Below are 19,502 nucleotides of genomic sequence, written 5' to 3'. Positions count from 1 at the left end.
CATTGTAATTCAAAAATATTTGACTTTGTTAGTGTGTAAACTAAGTTGAAAATATTACTTAGTCAAAGCAATAATTTCAATGACTTTTGGACTTGTCTCGAGCACACCAACCTTCAGTGCAGCAATATTTTCAAAAACAGTCAGTCATCTTGTCCGGGTGAAACCTGGTCTTAATCAGTTGCCAACAATTCATAATAGGCCACTTCATGTTGTATAGTTATATACCTGAAAAGTTTACAACAGTCAGATAGACAGGCGTTGAACAGATGTCATTTGCATGAAGCACATCTGTGATCTTTTGTGATGGATCACCGTTTAATGGGTTGGATAGGATAGCTGAGAGCTAACCTACTCACCTTTGATCTCTCTAGTCCCGAATAGCTTTCCTTCCCTGATATAAACTGACATCCTGTTTCTTCACAGTCATGACGTTGCATAAATTGGTACACCGCCAACCTGAGTGTTTGTTAAGCCGACTGTCTTGTGTGCTTTAATCCTGGTTCTTCAATTGTACCATACCCATTGCGGTCCAGCATAGCCAAGGCAACCCTGTTATGTGCAGCAGAGTGTATTTTTAAGACAACATTGCACATAGATGAAAATACTGAACTTTTATGAACCAGCCCTATTTACATTGCAAGTGTTGTCAGTTGTTAGCCAATGGTGATGCCGATGAGGATTGAATCCCCCATTTTAACGATAAAAACATCTCCGTAATGGCGAAATTACTAGAGTTATGCACACTTAACAAATTCAACCATTAAAAGATCATCTATACAGCAGAAGGTTTTGTGAATTTTTTGCTTCGTTTCGCCTGGTGGATGAAAAACGTATTATTTACCTTCAAAATATGGAGCTTTGTACTTACGACGTCATTGTTTTTTGCAAGAGTGAGATCACATAAACATGATAACATAATATGAGTTCCCTTACAAGGAACTACAAGGAATACAGGTGGATGCCATTCGGCCCATCAAAGCCTCCACTAGTATTGCTAACCTGTGGTTGTTTGTTTGTGCTATGTTCTTTTTAAATGCTGAGCAACAAGCAATAAAATAGCCAAGACCATTTTCAAAATCTTTGGTATGACTCAGCTAGGGTCAGGTTTGAACAACCAACCTTGCAGACACAGAGTGGATGCTCTAACCATTAACTTACCAAATCTGGTTGAATATTGCTACGAAAATGGTAATTTTTGTGTACAGTATATAGATACTGAAATGACGTATTTCTTTTGTGGTTGTTGTTTCGTATGCAGCCTGTGGCTCAAGTAGTTTTATTATGACAAAATACAATTTTTTTTTTCATATAATTACATCAACCACTGGTACATAAAAGCAATGAAACAAAAGAATCTACAGAAAATTACTAAAATATAACTTAACAAATAAGAAAAAAAAAAAAAAAAGGAGGAGAAAGAGAGAAGAAAAGAAAATAAGAAAGAAGAGAATATTAACCTTGTACATTAACCTATAGCACACTACTAAAGTATTATCAGTTGGTTCTCACGAACCTCACAAATTCCTTCCTCACACCAAGTATTGGTGAACTCATCGAGAGTTTTTAGCATCTTGGAAGAAAAAAAATTCAAGTTTTATTCTCGTTGACACGAGAGCATTCAAAAAAAAAAAACATTACATTGCATTGCCCGATGGGTTTTCCATTTAATTTCTCTCTCTTTGAGAGATAGATTGCCAGCTTGGCAATTGCTATGAGAAAGCTCATAAGTATATTTACCTTATTAGGTTTGGCACGAAAACTTAAAATAAAGGAACGTAAAGAAAACAAAAACAGTCATTTTGTGTGACACAAAATTAAAGCAATGAAAAAAAAGGAACCAATCTCACACAATTAATAAAGGAATGGAACACATCTTCCGTACATATACAACATGGGCAACATGTAGATACAGGAGAAAATTTACTAATTAGCCTCTTGGAAGGGACTATCGAGTGGATCAACCTCCATTGGAGATCACTGGACCTTTTACTTAAGAGCTTGCTATACATGGAGTCCCATACAGGTTTAGGTGGGGGGGGGGGTCTGGCAGGCATCATGTATCCCCTCGCAGTAATTTAACACAAGACTTATAAAGTTATTTGCTGCTCACGTTTTGAAAGAGGTTTAACCCCAACCTAATGGGGGGTAAGTTGTTTGGAATAAACTGGATACATAACTTGGGAAAACCCCGCTCATTAAACAATGCTTCATGTTCCTGGGTCCAAAGGAATTCCAGTCGGATCCCTATTCGTGTGACCTCTCGCAAGACTTTTCCAATCACTCTTTTAGAGCGAGTTCCTGTTAGGTCGGCTATTTCCTGTGCAGATTTCCACCCACAACCTGAAACATGCCAGAGGTGCCATACTTTTGTAATCCCAGCTGATATAAAATGTTGGCAGAAGTCCCGACTTCTCAGAATACTGGGGAAGAGAAGATTATAGAACAAAGGTTCTTGGGCAAATATCTTCGTGACATAGGTGTCCTGCTGGCGGCACACTGAAAGGCTCTGCCAGGCATTCAATATACTCTGATAAAAATCAGAGAGAGAGCGAGAGCGCGAGAGCGAGAGCGAGAGCGAGAGCGAGAGCGAGAGCGAGAGCGAGAGCGAGAGCGAGAGCGAGAGCGAGAGCGAGAGCGAGAGCGAGAGCGAGAGCGAGAGCGAGAGCGAGAGCGAGAGCGAGAGCGAGAGCGAGAGCGAGAGCGAGAGCGAGAGAGATGAGATGTGTCAACACATTGAAGCAGGACCAGAAAACATTCACGGCCATATCCGAGCCCACCCGCTTGCTGCAGAATGTGAGAAGACAGGAGATGGTTTGGTAATTGCTCTTCTGATAATTTTTGTACAGAGCATATCCGAAAGGCCATAATATGACTGCTGATGTCGACCATACCCTGGCTACCTTCGACCAATCGATGGCATATAATGTTTGGTCGTAACCAGTGATGGCCTCCCCAGAAGAAGTCCAACAGTTGCCTTTGCGCTCCCTTTAACAAGATTTCCAGTGGTTGTAGGCAAATGAACCTGCACCATAAAAAGGAGGCAACTAAATTATTGATTACCAGGACCCGGCCTCCATACGAAAGGTGGGGCAAGGCTCTCTTCCACCTACTTAATCCTTTTTACACACTTTCAGCAACACCATCCCAGTTTTTCTGGCCATATTGTGGGGATCTCAGAAAAAACCCCAAGATATTTAACACCTTCATCCACCAATTTTAGCTTTGCAGGAAGATGTACTGGTGGGATTCATACCATTCCAAGTAAATTGCTTCTCACACAGGGAAGAGGGAACCCATGGAGCTTTGCTTTTTTTCCAGTTGCACTTTAGAGACGAAGCTAAACAAAACAAGTTTTCATACACCCGACTCAAACACCCGACAAGAGCGGCAATGTTATTATCATCCTTAAACAACCACCGACACATCATCCGCATATGCTGAGAAGATAACTGAAGGGTACTCAGGGGATACAACCACTCCAGAGATGTTCTTCCTCAGTAACACGAGAAGTGGTTCCAATACAAGGGTGAATAATTAGCCAGAGACTGGGCAGCCTTGCCTTACCCCCCTCTGTACCTGCATGGGGGAAGCAAGCTCATTGTGTACCTTAACTATACTGAATATATTATTATATAATAAGGCAATGCAAGTTCTGAAATTAGTCCCAAATCTATAAACTTTCAACGCATGATATAGAAAGTCATGGTCTATGCTATCAAAAGCCTTTTCTAAATCAAGAAAAATTAAACCAGTCATTCTGTGCACAATTATCTTTTATTAAGTCTCTTATGTAAAAAATGTTATCAGATATGGATCTGCTCGTTATACAATAATTCTGATCAGGATGGACCAGATCACCAATTACTTTTTTGAGTCAATTTGCCAAGGCTTTGGAAAGGATTTTATAATCAGTGCAAAGCAAAGAAACAGGTCTCTAATTCTTCATGTGTCGCAAGTCAGCAGCCTTTGGGAGGAGGGATGTTACCGCTCTTCTCAAGCTTAGAGGAAATTCTCCACGCAACAAAGATGATTACTAGACATGCATTAGTTCTGGGCCTAACAGCCCCCAAAATTCCACATAAAATTCAGCCGGCAGGCCATCGATTCCGGGAGCACTTCCCGAGTCCATTCCAGCTGAGGCTTGGGTTAACTCCTCCAGCGTAATTGGTGAGTCCAAGTCTCGACGCCAAGGCTCAGTACTGCTTCAGTCACATTTGGCTCGGCGGCTGTAGGGTCTAAAAAAAATCTACGACCACTAGCAATTACAGGACGGCCGCAGTATTTCCACGGTCACACAATGTAGCAGTCACATATGTTTTTATTTTTTGGGTAGCTGCACGGCGTATTTATAAATTGTGGAGACCGAAAACGTGGGGGTGCCGTACAGTCTTTGATTTGATGTTGCACAGTGACCTTAGGGCGTCCCTGTGGCAGCCATAGAATTTTCAAGGCAGGCGCAAGGTAGCCTCAAGGTGCCCGCAAGGTGACCGCAGGGGGACTGCAGGGGGACCCTAAGGCAAACGTGGAAATAGTGCGGCCGCCGTAATTTTTTGGGGGTTGGCAAAATTCATTTTTCATTGATAAGAGCCTACGGAAAACGCACGAATAACGCAAGCCCACTGTACGCCCTACGTACGGTCGACGTGGAACACATCTACGTCATGGCTACGGCTTGTCGAATTGCTACGGCCAACCTAGAAATGAAAAAAGTTATAACTCCGCACTTTAATTCCATGAAGACCCCTACGGCCTGTAAAAGATAGCCATACGGCGTAGGGCCACCCTGAGGCCACCTCAAAAACTCTGCGGCCGCCGCACGTTTCTGTCAATTCAAGGAGGGGGGGGGTGTGGTCGCCATATCCTAGCCGTAGAGCAAATGTGACTCATGCTTTAGAGAGGAGAGGTGAGAGGATAATTGGCTCATAATTTCATCACAAACAGTTTCTTTTGGAAATAGATTGGTGAAGAAATCCTAAACACACAACCTTATGTCACTAAGATTAACGACAACTGCGTTGGGGTCAAAAATGGAAAAGATAGAATTGGGTGACTTACTCGAGGAATCCAAACTAAAGAAAGATTTACTCGGGGTATCTAATACCTTTCAGTTTTCAACCCTCAGTCTGAGTAACAACCCAGCTGCTTTCTCTTAGATTAACTCTCTTAACTGAGTCTTCTTTTCAAGTAATAATTGATAACTTCCTGTATCATTGCTGTTAGCCAGTTTACCTTTTAGGTGTACAATTTCAGCTTCTAAATAAGCTATTGTTACATTCTTAACATTTGTAATGTTTGCTCTGAACTGATGACAAAACACTCTAATCTGGGTTTTTGTAATGTCCCACCATAAATTCACTGAAGAAAAAGAGGGTTTTCTTAGGATTTGGTTAGCCCAGAAAACTCAGAAAGCTTCTTTAAATAGATTATCTTCTCGATTCTAGAAGACTGGTATTAAATTTCCAATATGCACTTCTATGTACTGACTGAGGGGGGAAACCACATGGTTACTAAGTGATGATCTGAGAATATAGATGGGAAGAAATCTGGAGAGACCACAGTGTTCCTAAAGCATGACTTTATATCGCATCGGTCAAGTCTGGCAAAGGAAAACCTCCCTCTGGTAAGACGGCTCCACCTAAACTGGGATCCATTGGGGTAAAGTACCCTCCATACATCAAACAAACAAACCCGAGAAAACAAAAGTGATAAATCACTGCAAGATTCAGGATGAGGTTCTGGTGTATTCCTGTCCATTCTGGGTTCAAAGGTCCAGTTAAAATCACCTCCAATGCAAACACAGCGACTTAAATCAACCGCCTGTAAGTGATTGATCACAGACACAAAGAGAGCTCTCCGTTCTGTGCTCCCACGAGATGCATACACATTAAATAAAACGAAATGTAAATTGTTAATCACTAGTTCAAGAGAGATAAACCGGCCTCTGACAATCTCCTGGAAGAGACATGACTCAGGTGTTAGCCCAGGTCTCAGTATGAAAGCAACACCTGCCGAAAGAGAGGACAGGTTGCTAAAAATAGGACATTTGTCCCCCGAAAATACGACACCGATCAAACTCTACATTCTGAGTAATGTGAGTTTCCTGTAATAAAAGTATGTCGATGTTCTTCCGTCTCAATAAACTTTTCACTTGAGCTTGGCGGTTGTGGTACGCACCTCCACCATTAATATTTAAGGTTCCAAAGGTGATTTTCTTCATTCAAAAGGGTTTGGTTGGGTGATGTGAAATCTCAACACCGGCTCTCGTAATGAATTTCTTGAGAAGGTGAAACTGTGACTTTGTCAAGGAGAACTCATCGGCCTTTCTAATAATATCTTTGGCAGTTTGAATAAATGAAACTCGATCAGGAAATTTATCTTTGATGACTACATCTCGCTGTCTATAGGTTTCATTTAGGAAAGGAAGAACCAGCTGAGGAGCTATCGTTGGCTCATCGGATGGAGACCGAGACAACTCGGGCACCTCGACATCTTCATCAGATTCTGACAAATCAGACAAGGTACTTTCGGGGTCGAGGATTTCAACCTCCAAAGTCACTAATGGAACGTTCAGAATCTCTGGAGATTCGCTGGAAAGCTCTCGTGCGTTTCCATCATTTCCATGGTGTTCCGAATGTTCAGCAGGAGTTGAAATCATGGTTTCACACTCTTGCGGAGCCTAATCTACCGATTCAATCGGAGGTCCCGGAGCACAATTTTGAATCTGCATCGGTGAAGAGACACTGAAGAGGGACGTTTCGATCGCCGTCTGCTCGTTCACAGTGGTTAGTGATGGTAACAGTCCATTTGGGGGGTTTAACACTGTCTTTAGCATCACTATCTATTTCACCCATACAACAATTTGTATTCTCAGAAATAATCCGCAAACTTTGAGACGTATTACTACAGGACATACTTCATGTTCTTTTTTCCTCAATAAAAGTCAAAACATGAGGAACACATTGAGGTGGATTTTCAGCTAAACCGTCCTTCTCCAATACTACCTTCTTTGCAGCACAGAGAGAAAGACTAGCAGCTGATGCTCTCCGGGGTTTTTGTTTTTTTTTTGAAATAATAATAGGATCCTCAATCATTGCTTCACTACATGACGAGTCAGCAGGAATAGTTGACAAATTTGGATTTACCTCATTTACTGTAACGGGAAGTGAAATGCTATCGTTCTCCACACCGAGTACCGGGGTATCATTATCATTCGTCTCACTGCAGGCGGGAACAGCAGGAATAGTTAAACTAACGGATTCACTTCAGTCCTTTCAATGGGATTTGAGGTCTTTATATCCTTTTTACAATCCACATCTACATGACCATTTTCCCCACACTTTAAACACAAAACTTTATGGCAGAGACGTTTCACATGACCAAAGAAAGTACGTTAACGAGGCCGACGAGGCATACATTTGATACTGGCGATCATTGAGATTTACCTTGAACAAAGTGTTCAACCCTGTGTGGTCGCCACAATTGGGGAGTACCACGTACACCTGTCGACGGAAACTCATTACGTGTTTTATCCTCTTGTCACTGCCTTAGGGGAATCATTGACATTCTCGAGACAACTGGTCCATAACGAGACAGGACTGACAACAATACGTCATTCGGTAATAATGGTGGAGCATTAGACACAACGATTTTTACTGCAGGAGTATCCATGGGGGAAGCCAACATAAAAACACCAATATCGGTGGTTAACCCCTCACTCACAAACAACATCGTGAACAAAATTTCCATTCGACACGAACACAACAACTTCCTGATTCATTCGCGACGCAGCACGAAGATGTTCAAAACCGATTATATTCCCGACTGCGAGGACGACGTCCTCAGTGAGGATTCCTTCTGGCGGAACACACACGAGCGCATGCTTCCGAGTTAATTTACATATCAAACACCTCATACCGAGGACGTGTATTCAACATAACGGCGATTTAACTAACACCTCTTTGCTCAGACCAGGCAAGAAGGTCAAAACTAAGCAAAACAAAATAAATTAATAATGAGACTCATATGAAACCAAACGTTGATAAAGCCTCATCAACACGAGGTAGGCCACACCCAAGTAGGCCCGCTCGAACTCTTTCTCTCTCTCAAGGACAGAGGGTATAGAAGACACAGCTAGAAAAAATCCAAAAATAAACACAGCAGGATAGAAGGAAGAAAACGAAAGAGGGGAGGGGAGGCAGGAAGGAGAAAACTACACGAACAACTCACCACAGCACAGGGCAACTGCAGCAAGCGGCCATGACACCACAGCACAGGGCAACTGCAGCAAGCGGCCATGACACCACACCCAAACACCAAACCACCACCAGGGGGCGAGAGAGGGCAGTAGGGGAATTAACAGAGAGAATATGTAATGCTTCATGTGCAAAACACACACACACACACACACACACACACACACGATTGGCTGATATTGGCAATTTTTCGGGAATCGGCAGGTTGAAGTCAGTGTGATTACTGACTGCAGTGCTCACTGGATACAACCCAAAAACCTTGAGTAGCTTTCATCGAAAAACAATGCTGCATTTTTTTTAGACATCTTTATAAATAGCTGCATGGGATGGGTGGAAAAAAAATTGGCTCGTTAATTTAGAAAACACGTTCATATGGCAAACGGCTTGGAAATCGGGTGTTACTTCACAACTCGCTCAGAATGACGGAGCACAAACTACTTGCTCAGGGTGACAGAGCATGAACCAGTCGCTCAGGGAGACGGAGCACGAACTGCTCGCTCAGGGTGACAGAGCAGGAACCACCTGCTCAGGGTGATGGAGCATTGACCAGTCGCTCAGGGTGATGGAGCATGAACCACATGCTCAGGGTGACGGAGCACAAACTACTCGCTCAGGGTGATGGAGCATGAACCACTCACTCAGGGAGATGGAGCATGAATCATGCGCTCAGGGTGATGGAGCATGAACCACGGGCTCAGGGTGATGGAGCACAAACTACTCACTCAGGGTGACGGAGCAGGAAACCCTCGCTCAGGATGACGGAGCATGAACCACTCACTCAGGGAGATGGAGCACAAACCACGCGCTCAGGGTGATGGAGCACAAACCACATGCTCAGGGTGACAGAGCATAAACTACTCGCTCAGGGTGACCGAGCACAAACTATGCGCTCAGGGAGATGGAGCACGAACCATGCGCTCAGGGTGATGGAGCACGAACCACTTGTTCAGGGTGATGGAGCACGAACCATTCACTCAGGGTGACGGAGCACAAACTACTTGCTCAGGGTGACGGAGCAGGAAACTCTCGCTCAGGATGACAGAGTAGGAACCACTCGCTCAGATTGATGGAGCACGAACCACTTGCTCAGGGTGAGGGAGCATGAACCACTCGCTCAGGGTGACGGAGCATGAACCACTCGCTCAGGGTGATGGAGAACGAACCCCTTGCTCAGGGTGACAGGGCGTAGCAAAAGCGTCCGCAGTGAGGGAATGATTCACTCAGAATGATGAAGGTGCTATCGACAATGAGTGCTCGGCAAGTGGCTTAAGCACTTCTGCAAGCACTCCAATTGAATGGTTGATAAGGAACGGCTGGCCAGGTTGTCGCTGCATACCATCTCAGATCCCTTTAACTTTAATGCCTGTCTTCACCACAAACATGCAGCAGTTCATGAAATAAAATTAATTCTTTCAAATAATGACTTTATCCACAAAAAGAGTTTCTGCTTCAAGCAGAACAACCCTGGAGACATCGCAAGGTTCAATCGCCCGTGAAATAAACATTGCAGAAAATCCGCCATGTTGCCTGCTCATCTGTTTATGCGTCATGTGGTACATCCGTTTGGGGTCCACCCAAACGTTAAAAAATTTTTTAAACATCCGTTTTTCACCAGATTTTCTTTGATTCCATATGGAGCACCTCGCGAAAACTTCAAAAATATAGACACAGATCTGGCAGATGCTATGGATAGGCAGTCCCTGTGAGGGACAGGGCACGAGGTCTCGCAGTGAATGCATTAAATCATTCAGCTCAATGAAGCTGGTTAATTTTGGCACTTTCCTCAATTTTTTGTTCACTCAATAGAATTCTTGAAACAGGAGAAAAAGATAAGTTTAATGCTTTGGAAATTACACATTTTCTTGTGCATGTATGGAGAATGAGGGAACACAGCCTTGCTTGCTTAAAGTAAATAGGTATATCGGCTTAGTTACAAAACTCGTTATTTATTTAAATTATCAGATTTCACAACACATTTTGACACTTATTTAGTCCGCTCGATATCGGATCCTCAAAACCGAAATAATATTTCGATGATATACTTTCATTAGTCCATGAGAGCAAATCGTGGAAAATCGTATCATATAATGTATGAAATCACTCCAAGCTCCTCATTTGAAAACTGTAGTTCTTACAAAAGCGATGTACACAGCGACTCGTAGCTATTATGAACAGACATTTGATAATGAGTGAGGAAAGTGAAAAAAAAAACTTTATTGCTTAGAAATTGTTGCGGCCTGTTCCAAGTCAAGGCATGGTTGAGCAGGCCTAAAAAAACATGCCGGTTTCAGACCCCAGCAAGGTTACCTGGGATATGTCTTTAGACCCCATAGTTATCAATAGTTAAGGCCATAGTGGTGACCGAGGATGCGCCTGATAAAGGATATAATTAAATAAGGCCGTTAATTATCTTTAAAAGGAGTGTTTCATTTAACCCAAACACCCAATTTTCAGTCATGCCCTTCCTTGGAGTTTTCTTAGGATGCATGCAAAGCTTCAGGCTGCTCGGTTTCATGGTTTTGGAATTATGGAGGAGACACACTGACACACACATACACACATACACACACACACACACACACACACACACACACACACACACTAACATTTATTACAATAGATTTTCTCTTTACCTGCATGAATTGCACACTTGCAGGTGGGCTGAACATTTGAACATGAAACTGAATATCCACTTCTTATGGCCTGTTCAAACTTGCCATTCCTTGAACCTGCTGTTTGATTGGTGGAATGGTTCAGCGAAGAACTGATGATGGCGTTTGGGAAAGATTACGTGAGAGATAGGCTAGACTCCTAGAGAGAGTTGGAGAAAGAGTTGAGTTGGAGAGATTTGGGAAGAGTAATAGTTAAAGAGATTCATGGAGGTTTGGAAAGAGATGAGCAGTGAGGGATATGCAGCAGTACAATCGAGACGGATAGGAGGTTCGAGAGGAGAGGAGTCAAGTCCAGCTTTTGGAGTTGGTTCACCTATCAGCCATGACCAGGTAGCATGCCCTCAATCATGCTTGGGCTCAAAATTGTGGTGGTTGCTGCTCGGCATTGTTCCGTCTCTCTTCGTGGGTCTGCAGTTCGACTGTGTCCTTCTACACAATGCCGACATTGTGAAGATGATCTTGCCTGGACCATTGATCATTGCACTAACCTGCACACTTTTGCCATCCACATGGCTCTTCATTGATTCTCTTCAACCATACCACTCATTCAACACGATGTGTCCCTTTGAACACCTTTAGGGATACTCTGCCTGAGGCCATAGCACCGCTTTGCCCACCACCAACACTCACAGGGGGCTTGTACTGCACCAAAACATGATCATCTGCCACTGCGTTCCTACAAGCAACCTCAGCTGAAATGGTCATCTTTCCCCCTCCCCTCCAGATTATATTCTTGGGTATCTCTCAATGTGTTCTCCTTCTCACAACACTGTTCCAACATGCTGATGTGTCTCATTTTTTTTGTTCTTTTAATTCTTCCATCCCTACCTGTTGATACTTCTTCCACTTGTTCTTCAGTTCCTCCCATCACCCATCACTCCCCCCCCCCTATGCTGGTATGCAACTGTCATTCATTATTTAGAATCTAGTTTTTGCTCTTGTATACTTGCAATACATTTATTTGTTTATATAGATGAAACTGCTGGTTCGTTTCCATGGTGGAATTGGGCTCAAAGGGTTGGGGGAGGTTAACGGGGTTTCTGATCAACCTGATGGGCCATCTGAGCTGTCATTAGTAAGAGCTCTGCCCCAAGGGGTGTTGCAAATTGCTGCCGACAGATGAATGACAATATGAATGGTTAATTAACCTCCTGTTTGTGTTACTAGGCATTTAAAACTGCAGAAGATGGATATCTGTTTTACTTTCATGGATAGAAAAGTTTCAGGACTTATGGTTTGGTGGTCGGAAAATTGGGTTGTTATAATTACCACTGGGCAACAAAAAAAATTTTTTTGTCTGCGATGAAGGGAAATGCAGGTGTTCTTGGCTAAATATGGGCCACTGATTTCAAATCTGCAGTCAGAATTTAGCCAGCACATCAGGTTTTCAAATATGTATATGTATTAATGATAGCCATCATGCTACATCACATACTTTATTATTGCAGATCACCATATGGTACATCTAATATCCATCCATCCATCAGGACCACACACTGTGCAGAGCAGTGGTGTTGCCTAAGCAGTCACCTTGGCTATTGGGCACAATTCTGGGGCAGGCCACCACTCCAACACAGGATACCAGCAAGCTGGCACTCACTTTGCCAACCTCGGTGGATGACAGGCAGAGTCAACCCAACCTGTTATTAATTCAACAGCCAAGGGGGATTTGTACTCAGGATCCTATAATCCCAAGCTCACTACCCTAACCATGAAGCCAACACCAGGCTTATCTAATATCAGTGCTTAGTAATTACTCTCACATCATATTTAGATAACAATGACAGCGTAGGCACTGTTCAGACATGTCCAGAAGTGTGTGTGAGACACTTGCACTTGTGTGTGGAATTTATCTCCCGTTGTCAGAACCAGCAGTAATCACCCATCATGTTTGGGTTGAACTGGCCTTTATACCGAGTTTCCATGACCGAATTGTCTTGGTGGAACCTTTCGCCATGCTCATCGTTTACCTCACCCAGATTAAGTGGGAAGAAATCGAGATGAGAATGCAATAAATGCATTTTAAGAGACATCCTACAGCCCATTCACTGATTGTCCTTTAGCATGTTGTCCACTAATTCCGCATACTCTTCAGCTCTATGGTTCCCAAGAAAGTTCTGCACAACCAACACAAATGCTTCCTATGCTGCAAACTCAAATGGGTTCAGTTTTATTTTTGAACTTGGGGTCACACATCAGTTCTTGGCTCTGGGGCCCAACAAAAATGCCTGCTTTGAGTTGAGCATCAGTTTTCTCTGTGCCAAATTTCTATCTGAGATGTTGGAAGCCATTACCATCGTGATCCTATGCCTTTTTACTTTTTTTAAAGTTTTTTTTTTTAACTTTTAAGTTTTTCATCGGGATTAGGGTTATCAGAGTTGGTGTCAAAGCCACCCAATGCTCGCCTGTATATACATTTATCGTTTTTAAAAGACGAGTCTAATAATTAATATTTTTTATAAAGCATTGCAATGAAGTATAATTATAAAGCAATATATGTATTTGTATATTGTAATCAGTAACAAGAGCGCAAGTGTGCACAATATACGCCCTAACAAGAAGGTATATACTGAATTGTGCTACTACATGGAAAACAGCATCTTGGTTGCCATGGCAACCACTTTAGATGACGAACGTATGTCGCTACACACCGTCTCCACAGTCTGTACCTATGTACCAAATATGAAACGTGAAAGTTGAAAACTTTGGGAGTTAGAGTGCAGACAGGAACTGATGGAAAACAGCATCCTGGTTGCCATGACAACCACTTTAGATGACGAACATATGTCGTGACACACCATCTCCACAGTCTGTACCTATGTACCAAATATGAAACGTGAAAGTTGAAAACTTTGGGAGTTAGAGTGCGGACAGGAACGGATAGAAAACAGCATCCTGGTTGCCATGGCAACCACTTTAGATGACGAACGTATGTCGCGACACACCGTCTCCACAGTCTGTACCTATGTACCAACTATGAAATGTGAAAGTTGAAAACTTTGGGAGTTAGAGTGCGGACAGGAACGGACGGACAGACAGACAGACAGACGGACGGACGACCGGTATCACATGATATGCCCCGAGATATATATATATATATATATATATATATATATATATATATATATATATATATATATATATATATATATATATATATATATATATATATATATATATATATATATCGGGCGTATAAAAAATAGTGTGGTAGATAAAAACATTAGAAAAGAAACTAGAGGGGGAGCACTCGGGAGAGTGCAAAACCTCCGCCGCCAATACTGCTGGGTCACTCAAGTGAACCTTATATCTTATTCATTAAATATGATGTCAACAGTGCTGACATAGTTATCATTCTTTTCTCCAACATTTTTTTTTGGGGGGGGGGGGTTGGAAATCACTTAAAACATGCAGAAATGCAAAAAAAAGAAATCGAAATTTTGTTGAAAAAAAAGTTACAAAAATTTTTTTCTCTAACAATTTTTTTTTTGGGGGGGGGGAACCAAGTCCAAAATCTAATGGCATGATCCTTGGACCATACCTAAACCCCCCCACCAAGTTTCGTCGAAATCCGTCGAGGAGTTTTTCTGTAATACAAAAAATTTAACATTTTCACGCTCACGCTCACGCCGGGGGTATCGCTATAGCTCTCTGTTCTTCGAATAGGCGAGCTAAAAAATTGTAATGCCATGTAGAAAATTTTACATAAAAATTCATAGCTTGGTCGGTTTTCATCCATTTTTATAATTTAATGTGCATTCTAAAGCTCTTTTTATGAGAAATAATATTCTACAACAGCTATATTGTGATACTTGAAACCAAAATACAAAAAATAATGATTTATGATCACTCAATCACCCACCATGGCAAGCTGTACTGTAATTGGACCAAATGTGTAACTCAAAATCCTGACGTGCTGAGAAAATTCTGACTTCAGATTCAGAATCGGCATACTCTATTTAGTCTAGACCAGGGGTTTCCACCCCAGTAGCAAAATCTTTGTTGTCCAGTGTAATCGCTCACGATCATTGGAGCCCAGCCAGGTTCAGCTCCCATGTATTAATGATGTTTGCCCAATTGTCTACCTACGTCCTTGTAATGTAAATTAAAGTACACTCATGTTACACAGTGTCTTTGTCCGACAATGCGATTTACATACAAGCTCCACTCGGAGCCTTAGATTGATGTTATGATGTTATGATTGAAAAAAGATTTTCATGCGACTGAGACAGGTAAAGGGTTAATTTTATGAGCTCTCCTTCTGTTATTGGAGACATGATCATGCATTTCCTGAATACCAAGAACGTATTGGATCATAACCTCCGCCACTGAAGGTGGACTGAGGTTATGTTTTCACGCTTGTTGGGTCGCCGAAATAGGTGACCCTTATTGTCAGTAATTCTGTCTGTTTGTTCGTTTGTCATCAGCATAATTGGTGGTAAACGTGGGCCGATTTTGACCAAACTCGGGTGGTAGGTACATCTTATGACCTTGTACTTTGGAAATTGTGATGGTTGCTAGGGACGCTTTGGTACCCTAGCAACAACCGAAAAACCTTCAAAATCGGTACCATTCACGCGAAATCAATTCCGAAAGCCATTATCCCACGTAGGATTATGAAATTTGGCACGAATGATCTACAGGTGATGCTCTACCAAATATATTCCGGTTTTTGTGATATATGGAATACTTTACCCGCAGTGCCCCCTACAATTAGGGTATGCGCGAAAATTGGCGAAAATTGAAGGCCCCCTAGCGACCAGGTGAGTGCATCGATACAAATGAAACTTTGCAGGTTCATGGTACTTAATGAGTACTACAACTTTGCCTCAGGACATATTGACCGATTTCGCTTAGATCAGGGGTCAAAGGTCAATTAGTGCAAAAATCGATGATATGCGAGAGCTGGAGGTGCCTTCGCGCCAAATGCTACTCCTCCTAGGTCGGATGGTCATGAAAATTCACACTATAGTCTGGAATACATTGTGCACAAACGATAGAGCCGGATTTTCGATTTAGATCTTTGTTCACCCACAGAACCCCCTCGAACTTTGGGGATTTCCGATTTCAAACCGCATTCTCGGTACTTTTCATTCAAATGGATACCGAGTGGTTATCAGTGGATGTAACTTGATGAGATTTGATATGCATAATCTTAAGGTGATTCCCTTTCCGCTATGTGACATCCATTTTGCTCTATATCTTATAGTTTCCATGCTCGGTGCCCCATCACTGCTGACCGGCTTGTCTGTTTGTTTGTGAGTAGGATATCTGAAAAGGTTATAGACGGATTCAGAGGAGACTTGGCGGACAGGTTGGATGTGTGACAAGGACGAATTGATTACAATTTGGTTCAGGTTCGGATCCAGATCTGGCCTATCAGTGGGATAAAAAACATAAATTGTTCAGCCTGTGATTGAGGAAAAACATATTTAAATTGAATGTTATATTTTGAACACGAATCGCAATGTGAGTAGGAAGACGGGTCTTTCGTTTTAACGTACTTTGGCTCTGAATTCATCCTGATTGCACATGCGCAGAGAAGAGTGAGATGATACCTTTACTCGGTCTGCCTGCGTGGCGGTCAAACAAAATTGAAAATCATTTCAAGCAGGAAACTAAGAACGTCATAATGGACACATACAACAAGCCTCTAAGAACTAATGCAATGTGTTGGACAGGATGATGTAATAGACACTGTGGAAAATGGCGGTAAGGCCCGGAATTAATTAATTTATACGACTTTTCCAATCTTTATTTTAATTAAATTGAATTATATTCTTGAACACTGTAAAACACAAGTCGCCTGCCATAATAATTTGCAGGACTTCAACTTGAATAATAAAGAATTATTTAATTCTTAAAGTGATTCTTCACCATTGAGAGATTGGGCCAAAAACGATATAGTACTGTATAGCATGATATTTCAAAAATGTAATGGGCCCGATATGTTCTCGTGGATCAGGCATTACGTGGTGGACGTATATCCGCTCGACCGAGTGCCCTTCTAGTTTTGATATGTGATTATAAATTCCACCTCAGGTTGCTTAAATTCTCTGGAGGCCTTTTCAAGCACTACAGCATTAAATTTCACCAGTCGCGGTGGCGTACCGTACTGGAGCAATCAGCTTGTCGTGGCACGTTTATGTCAGAGCTTCATCTCCGATCCAGATTCTGACGTATCACACTCTGCATCGGTGCTGCAGAAGCAGTTTATTTTCCAAGGGTTACACGGGGAGGTTTGCCATTGCCTTCCCAGCAGTAGATTGGGCAGGAATTTGGAATTTCCTTCTTGTGCCAGTAATAGCTCGTCTGCTCTTCCCAAAGGACACCATGGGATCTTTAATGTCCGCCAACGAATGATCACAGATGGGACACCCAGTTTAATGTCCAACCCGAGGGATAGCACGTATTGATGAATCGTCCTGCCCGTGAAACACCAGGATCACAGTTTATAGCTGAACCGAGATTTGAACCCAAGCTCGACAGCTTGGAGGTGAGTGTGCTTACCTCGAGGCTATCCTGCCAGCCCCAGAGCTTCATGAAGCTGAGTTAAATAATGGTCTTCCCGAAACGTCCAGGTCATTCCTGACTGCCGTGTGGGAGATGCCTCAATTGACACTCCTTCAAAATCTCAAAACTAAAGAACACCATTGGGAAAGATTGATTTTGACGGCAGAGAAATTTTAACAAGTTAAACATCGGTCTCCAATTTGTCTCATTTGCGAGATTTTTGAGGGAATGGGATGTGATTATAAACAGGAATATGGATGCTTAATAACGACAGCCTTGCGACATCGAGTACACCGCCCTTCGGTGTCAACATAAATCGGGTTGTCCCATCTGCTTGTGCTTGCTTTTGGATGGTAAATAGCTCACAGCGTCGTGAAACAAGGCTGAAATTGACATAAAACGTTGACCACCACATTAAGAACCAGTTAGGTCTTTAACAACCTTTGAGGGCACTCAGCTTGACAAACCGATGCGGTTGCCATAGCACGTCATCATAATCAGTAACAATGGTGGCGGCGTTGCTAAGGTGGGTTAGTATATTTGTGGTTTGATATTGACAACCAGTTGTATTTCCTTGAATAAGTAAAGGCAATTGGGTGCCGATATATGGTCTCGTGGTCTCGAAGTTCGAGTATATTGTTACGGTTATGGCTTTTGACCTGAAGCACTTCTTTTTGTCACTTTCCTTCACTTTTCATCTCTCCCTCTTCATTTGTCACCACTTGCTATCTCTGCTTCATTATTCGTTCTTCGTTCTTTCCTGCATTTTCTGTCTCTGTCCTTTCGCTATCTTCCTTATTTATTTGCCTTCTGCCATTGCGCACCTTCGCCTTCACGTGCCCAAGTCCGTTAGCTGGGAATCTGGACCCTCAGCCTCATCTACCTGACCAGGTGTCCCGTAAAGAGACGCGTTAAAGACATGCCGCGAGTGACGTCATTGGTCTGTGGGAAAACGCCGGAGCCGCAGCTGTATGAGAAGTGTGAGTGGAGCGCAGAGGGTTCTGCTTTCAGTCAGGATATGGGAGCCTGAATCACACCACAGGAATGGTGTGAGGTGTGCAGGGTTCTGTACTGTCTCCATCTATTTCTTTATATCTTCATCTCATCTTCCTTGCCAATCGCCCATCTCTCCCTTCCACATTGGCTGCATGATGCCAGCCTACTGGAGAGTGATGTGACTGTTTAAGGTTCCGAAGGTGGATATGTCACGTCGGGGATCATTTCTGAATGTACACATGCTGTGATTAATTGCTGTACATATTGTTTTCTGTCCTTGCAAGTTCTGTACTTGCATTTTGATTACTGCCACTAAAAGCCATTTTCTCAAGAAACTGTGTGCTGACTTACCCTGTCTGTTCTGATGCCGACATACGACTGCTGAGGTGTTTGGCCAGTGCTAATTGGTTATCTAAGTTACATCTCAGATGCAGTTATGCAATGTTAGCTTCGCTCAGCTGACTGACCAGGGTAAGGTCTTTTGCATGACAGCCGGTATGGTACCCGCTCGCTCTTGGGCATTTGTGTATGGGAACAGGACTCTAAGCATAGGATCCCACGGGAAGTTGTCGGGTGACTGGCGATTGTGGCATCTTAAAGACATGGCGTCCTCTCAGAGATATCTCGAGGCGACGTCAGTCACACTGGTGTCAAGAATGCAGATTTAAAACCCCTGACATACACCACTCTATATATATATATATATATATATATATATATATATATATATATATATATATATATATATATATATATATATATATGAAAAACAAAGGCGCATTCGTATATCTCACCTGGAATGGAAGGAATAACCAATTAATTAGAAGAGGAGGACATTGGGACCATACTCTGTACAGAGCGTTGGTGTTGCTTAAGCAATCTCCTTGGCTATTGGGCACAATCCTGGACGGGTCGCCACTCCGACACAGGATACCAGCATGCTGGCACTCATTTTGCTGACCCCGGAAGGATGACAGGTCGAGTTAACCCCACCTGGTATTAATTCAACAGCTGAGTGGGATTTTAACTCGGGACCCTAGGGTCCAAAGCCCACCACCCTAACCATTAA

The sequence above is a fragment of the Eptatretus burgeri genome, chromosome 4 (assembly GCF_056783735.1).
Source record: "Eptatretus burgeri isolate ZD-2024b chromosome 4, Ebu_testis_v1, whole genome shotgun sequence".
Lineage (NCBI taxonomy): Eukaryota > Metazoa > Chordata > Myxini > Myxiniformes > Myxinidae > Eptatretus > Eptatretus burgeri.
This window is presented reverse-complemented; position numbering follows the sequence as displayed.